The 5,326-nt window shown below is 48.9% G+C and overlaps 3 protein-coding genes and 1 long non-coding RNA gene across 5 annotated transcripts in view; 3 read left to right on the top strand and 1 right to left on the bottom strand.

The window, feature by feature from the left end:
* The window catches only part of LOC309541341 (uncharacterized protein), a 129,310-nt gene that overhangs the window by 7,699 nt on the left and 116,285 nt on the right, over positions 1 to 5,326 (top strand). The gene's annotated exons all lie outside the window — the stretch shown is intronic.
* The window catches only part of LOC309541380 (uncharacterized protein), a 124,438-nt gene that overhangs the window by 23,463 nt on the left and 95,649 nt on the right, over positions 1 to 5,326 (top strand). The gene's annotated exons all lie outside the window — the stretch shown is intronic.
* The window catches only part of LOC309541504, a 146,244-nt gene continuing 141,019 nt past the window's right edge, over positions 102 to 5,326 (bottom strand). Inside the window, exon 2 of the long non-coding RNA XR_014223768.1 lies at positions 102 to 767. This is a non-coding gene — a long non-coding RNA (uncharacterized lncRNA). The remainder of the gene's footprint in view (positions 768 to 5,326) is intronic.
* Positions 3,851 to 5,326, top strand: part of LOC309541263 (uncharacterized protein) — a 225,739-nt gene continuing 224,263 nt past the window's right edge. Inside the window, exon 1 of the mRNA XM_082238911.1 lies at positions 3,851 to 4,035. The gene's annotated coding sequence lies outside the window, so the exon portion shown is untranslated. The remainder of the gene's footprint in view (positions 4,036 to 5,326) is intronic.

Here is a 5,326-nt window from a genome sequence, read left to right as displayed (position 1 = left end):
GCAAAAACCCGCTAGCCTTTTCCCAGGTCTTTCCTGACTTGACAGTCGTTCGTCTTTTCTACGAAGCACTCTACAAAGTCCTTCTCCCTCCCTTTACTTACCATGGGGTCCCAGCAACCTTTTCTGCCTCTTACACGCAATGGAAAAGAGTCCCTTTCCATTGGACGCCTGGCAGCCCAGTGCCAAATCCGGCTGCTCCAGAGAGAATGGAAAGGAACTGTAAACGCCCTTGCGCTCTGACGCGCACCAGTCACTTCCTCCCGGATCTTGGTGCTGCCGGTGCAGCTGCATTTAGGAGAAAAAGAGAAATTGGAAACCGAGTCCAAGTCCCTTGCTATCCAAAATGGCCACTTGGACCAGCCTTGGGGCGTCTTCCTTGGGAAAAAGGAAAAGTTTCAGATCTCAGGTTCCGCAACAGGGAATGAGAGCTTTGATTAGCGTTCTCCCCTTGCAGTTAATTGCCTCTAATTGCAGAACCCCAATTCTCCTGTTCTCCCCTCCCCCTCCTCGCTACCTCTTGCCAGGAAGGCTGGGAGTGAAGACCGTCAGCAAAAGAGACAGCAAAGGATGAGAATCTGGGTTGCTGGGTGTTTCAGAGAATCCCGCCCACAATCTTCTCCATTCCTAGACTCACGTCCGCATGCGCTGCTCCTGGCCACCCCAGGGTCTTTTACTAGATTAACTTATGGCCGGCCTGGGGCTGAAAATAAACTACCAAAAAACTAAATTACTGACAAAAGGCCTCACAATGGAAGAAAAAAAAAGAACTTCTAGAAAAAACAGGTCTGGAAACTAAAAATAAGGTTAGATACCTAGGGATCTGGATTTCAAAAAAAGTTTAAATTTATCTTAGGATAATTCTAGTAAAGTATGGAAAGAAATTTTTAAAAATATGGAAACCTGGACCAAACTCAATCTCTCACTCTGGGGAAGAGTCTCCATTGTGAAAATGAATATGCTCCTCAAAATGATTTTCTTATTCCAAACAGTGCCCATTTTAGGAGAAATGAATTGTTCTAAGGAGTGGAAAAGGGAAATATCTAGATTTATATGGAGTGCCAAGAAACTGAAAATTAAACACCAGTTATTAACAGATCAAAAGGAGAGAGGAGGTTTTGCATTGCCAGATTTGGAATTCTACCATGTGGCGGCAGGATTGGTTTGGATAAAAGACTGGATTACACTAAAAGATACGGACCTCTTAGACTTGGAAGGCCACGAGAATCGGTCTGGATGGCACGCTTCTTTAATGTATGAAAAAGTGAAGGTCCACAGGGGATTTTTGAGCCATGTGATAAGAAAATCGTGATATAAAATCTGGAATAAATAAAGGACTACTTGAGCCAAAAATACCCTTGTGGACATCACCAAGAGAAGCCATATACTCATGTTAGAATATTTACAACTAGCAAAACTGACGGGAAGAGTTAGAGAAGTATTTAACCAGAAAATATTTGGAGAAGGGAGAATATTTAAGGATTATATAAGATGATATTGTACCAGCCACACCATATTAGCAGAACTTGAGTGATACTTGTAAACACAAGAAATACTGTTTGTGGAGTAGACGGGAACAATATTAAAGAATATAAAACTGAAAAAAACCAACAACGGCAGTATAAACAGCACAATGAGAATGATTGGAAGACTCTTTTTGTCAGATTTCTTTTTTATTTAATTAGGAAGATTAAGTTTTTTCATGCACATAAATCTGCTTCTTATTTCTTTTTCTGTATTTTCTTCTTTTCTTTTTTCTTAATTTTTTCTTAATTTTCTTTTTTGCAATATGAGATTCCAAATTCTTTGTATATGTGTGTAATTTAAATCAATAATGATTATTTTTAAAAATAAATCATTTTGTGGCCGGCCTGATCAAGTGTTGCTTCCTCTGGTTAGCCCCCCTGGAACTCCACTTCTTTCCAGACCCTGGGGTCACTAGAGGACTGGTGGCTCCTCCTGGCAAATGGCCTGCTGCGCGCTGGATCACCAGTCCTTCCTTGCCCCCAGAATCCGGCCAACCGAAGGTCCCATCTGGGGTGCCATCTGTTGTAAACAAAAGCTTCCCTTATGGGGGACACAAGAGCCCTTTATGGAGTCCCTTGTAGCTTCTCCATCGGTAGGAGGAAATAACAGAGGCAACCAGAGACTATTGAGAAGCAAAGCAGCTAGTAAGCCTGATCTTTATTGATCTGCTGCAACAGGGTGCTCCCCTGAGGAGGACCCCGAACCAAGGCGTGCCAGCCCTTATATAGACATTTTAAATTCCCTGCCCTGGAGCTCCAGACCACCCCTCCATACATCACAGAAGGGGCGTAACCCAAGACCACCTACTACAAACATCATACCTACATCACAGAAAAGGCGGTCTGCAACAGAAATGTGAATGTTGTTGTTTTTCCTGTCTGCCAGGTTATCTGATAATGCCATATCTGATTCCCTTTCCTGGTAGTCTGGCCATTCGCTTGAGATGGTGATTTCCCAATTCCTGAGACAATGGGAAGGTTCCCTCACCCCCTCCCTCCTTGCAGAGAAAACATTTGGTCAGATTGGGAGTCAAAATGGTTTCAGGGCGGTCTTCTTATGCTGCTCCAGACATGTGGTTGACATATCTATGTATGTGCTTGGTTGGTACATTTATGAACATTTATTATATATATAAGACCTTAATTTTTTTATTACATGATTCATCCAGCCCAGCCTTTTGCATGATGAATTCTGCATTTACGTTAAATAAGCAGGGAGACAATATACAGCCTTGTCGTCCTCCTTTCCCAATTTTGAACCAATCAGTTGTTCCATGTCCAGTTCTAACTGTAGCTTCTTGTCCCACATAGAGATTTCGCAGGAGACAGATGAGGTGATCAGGCACTCCCATTTCTTTAAGGACTTGCCATAGTTTGCTGTGGTCGACACAGTCAAAGGCTTTTGCATAGTCAATGAAGCAGAAGTAGATGTCTTTCTGGAACTCTCTAGCTTTCTCCATAATCCAGCGCATGCTTGCAATTTGGTATCTGGTCCCTCTGCCTCTTCGAAATCCAGCTTGCACTTCTGGGAGTTCTCGGTCCACATACTGCTTAAGCCTGCCTCGTAGCATTTTAAGCATAACCTTGCTAGCGTGTGAAATGAGCGCAATTGTGCGGTAGGTGGACCATTCTTTGGCAGTGTCCTTCTTTGGATTGGGATTCATGTGTTGCAGGAACAACAACCCCCCCCCCAATCATTCAATTTGTACAAAAACGACGACACACACTGTTACGGAAAAAATCTGGGTGCGGGGTTACTCTGCCACCCAGCTCATCGGACTAAGTCCGTGGGTCCCTGCGGAAGAAAAATGAGCTCAGCCGGACGCAGGATTTCTCCCTTGACACATGGAATCCGCTTCTGGCTCCAATTGTATCGGCTGCTTTTCTGAGCCTCTTGGCTGTTGCGCAGGGACGGGGCCTGTGTCCACGATCCTTGTCCTGGCCTGAGTCAGAGGCTGGGGTGGGGAGCTGGGATTTGGGGGGGGGGTCGTTTAGCTGCCCCCCCCGTTCCTGGTTTGAACAGCACCAAGACCTAAAACACGGAGGGATCTAAGCTCGTGGGGTGGGGGAGGGGAGGATGTTGCCATGCAAACCTTGTAGAGGGACGGGACCCACTTGGCAGCTGGATCTCCGGGATCAGCCCCTCCCCCGCTCTCCTGACCCAGAAGGAAGAGGGGAGGGGGGAACCTTCCTCTCCCCCCCCACTCAAACGTTCCCTCCCCTCCAGCACATCCTCCTCTCACCCCGCCCCCACCATCCCAAATCCCTCCCCCAATACATTGCTCCTCCTCCAATCCGGCTCTTCTGTTCGAGGACTGGGGGGGGGGGGTGAGCCCCCTCCCTAACTCCCTGCGTCTTCCGGAAGTGGAGCTTCCACTCCGGATTGCTGCTCTGCCCCGTAGCTCTCGGGGCGCGCGCATTCTCAAAGGGGAGGAGGGGCGGCAGGTAAATCCTCCCCACCCACGTGGATGTTGCAGGAAAGGAAAGGAGGATCGGGAGCGAGCACAAAGAGGTAAAGGGGTCGGAGGGAGGGGGAGAAGAGGACCCAGAGACCCCTCCAGCTCCCCAAAGCGCCTTCCGTGGGGCCTGGATCCCTGCACGCGTGCTGCGAAGGGGGCTTTCCTCGCAGGGGTGGAGATGGGGCGCCCACCCACGAGGACTCCCTGGCCCCGTTTCCCCCGTGCAGGCATCCCTGGGGCGCGGAGAAAAGCGGGCCAGGAAAGGGTTAAGGGGTGCGGGAGGCGCCTGGATAGAGACCCCCCTGTGCCTCCCCGGCTCATCTTGGGGGGCATTAGGGACGGAGAGATGGGTCGCGCAGGGCGAGGGGTGAGCCGGGCCAAGGGGGCATCTGGGTTCAGGCGAGACTCCGGGAGAAAGAGAGGGGGTCATGGAAGTGGGGGGAGAAGGGAGGGGGCACCCCCGGGTCAGGGAAGCCCAGCAATTGGGGGGGGGGAGAGGAAGACCAGTCTTTGGGGAGACATCTCCATCATGACGCCCACGATGAATCTCCGGAGGGGCCGCCTTGGTTTCTCCCTTCCGCCCAGAAATCGACCCCCGCTTCAAGGCGACCAAAGAAGGATCCCTGGAAAGTCGGGTCTAGTCCCCCCACCCCTTCTTTCCTGTAATCTCCATCCTCTTCCCACCCCATAAGCCCTTGCCCTGTCCAGACAATGATTCTGCCCAGTCCAACCATTGTTCTCCCTGGAGAGGAGAGGAAATCCCGAGAGGAAGAGGGGAGGGGGGAGGCCTTCTCAGAAGCGGCTCTTTGTTTCCGCAATCCCACCCAGGAAGCAGCCAGAAACCTTTTCCTCTCTCTCTGGCTTCCATCTTTATTGTCTTTTCTACTGAGGATTAGGATAATGTACACCTGTCATCAGAAACAGGGGTGCAGAGTCCATGGAATGGCTCTCAGGATTGATAGAGAAGTTGCACCTCGAAAACATTTCTGTTCCTCTTATTCTTTGTAGGCAGTGTCAGAGTGACTGACAAGCTGAGATACAATCCTTCAGCATCCGCTGACAGCGACTGCATGAATCTTCCCAGTCAAAGGACCCATTTTCAGGATAGACAGTGCCTGTGGCTGGAGGCTCTACACACCGGGTGTGCCTGTGCAGGCCAAAGACTGCCAGTATTAGCACAGATGAGGTGTGTGACCTCCCCAAATTTACAGAATGTATGTGAATGTGCGTTCGTGGGTGGGATTATAGTTTATGGCAACCCTGTGATTTTGTCCACCCATAACATTTCTTGAGCTAATATTGCAGTACAAATTCCAAAATAACTACAAAAAAATCACAAAAGAA

This window comes from Podarcis vaucheri (assembly GCF_965113315.1).
Source record: "Podarcis vaucheri genome assembly, chromosome: 10".
NCBI lineage: Eukaryota > Metazoa > Chordata > Lepidosauria > Squamata > Lacertidae > Podarcis > Podarcis vaucheri.
The sequence above is the reverse complement of the archived record's forward strand: the minus strand, read 5'-3'. Positions and strand labels throughout refer to the sequence as shown.